This window comes from Salvelinus alpinus, chromosome 14 (assembly GCF_045679555.1).
Source record: "Salvelinus alpinus chromosome 14, SLU_Salpinus.1, whole genome shotgun sequence".
Lineage (NCBI taxonomy): Eukaryota > Metazoa > Chordata > Actinopteri > Salmoniformes > Salmonidae > Salvelinus > Salvelinus alpinus.
Genome location: NC_092099.1, coordinates 22,768,124 through 22,769,169, shown reverse-complemented (window position 1 = coordinate 22,769,169; position 1,046 = coordinate 22,768,124).

The window sequence follows — 1,046 nt, the reverse complement described above, 5'->3', positions numbered from 1 at the left end:
TGGAAATTTGTCCAACTGCCGTATCTTTGTGAGACGCGTTGTGGGTGAACGGATTATCTCCGCATGTGTATTTCCCACTGTAAAGCATGGAGGAGGTGTTATGGTGTGGGGTGCTTTGCTGGTGACACTGTCTGTGATTTATTTAAGATTCAAGGCACACTTAACCAGCATGGCTACGACAGCATTCTAGAGCGATACGCCTTCCCATCTGATTTGCGCTTAGTGGGCCTGTCATTTGTTTTTCAACAGGACAATGACCCAACACACCTCCAGGCTGGGTAAAGGGCAATTTTACCAAGAAGGAGAGTAATGGAGTGCTGCATCAGATGAACTGGCCTCCATATTTCCTCCCGACCTCAACCAAATTGAGATGGTTTGGGATGAAAGTCGCAATTTGCAGAGTGAAGGAAAAGCAGCTAACAAGTGCTCAGCATGTGGGAACTCCTTCAAGACTGTTGGAAAAGCATTCCAGGTGAAGCTGGTTGAAGAATAATGCCAAGAGTGTGCAAAGATGTCATAAAGGCAAAGGGTGCTTATTTGAAGAATCTCAAATATAAAATATATTTTGATTGATTTAACACTTTTTTGTTTACTACATGATCCATATGTGTTATTTCATAGTTTTGATGTCTTCACTATTATTCTACAATATAGAAAACAGTCCAAATAAAGAAAAACCCTTGAATGAGTGCCTTAGGAAAAGTATTCAGACCCCTTGACTTTTTCCACATTTTGATTAGGTTACAGCCTTATTCTAAAATGGATTAAATAAAACATTTTCCTTATCAACTACACATAATACAAAAACAAGTTTTTTGAAATTCCTATAGTATTTAGACCCTCAAGATTGAACCCAAGTGCATCCCGTTTCCATTGATCATCCTTGAGATGTTTCTACAACTTGGAGTCCACCTATGGGGATCAATTGATTGGACATGATTTGGAAAGGCACACACCTTTCTCTATAATACCTGACAGTTGACAGTGCATGTCAGAGCAAAAACCAAGTCATGAGGTCGAAGGAATTGTCTGTAGAGCTTCGAGAC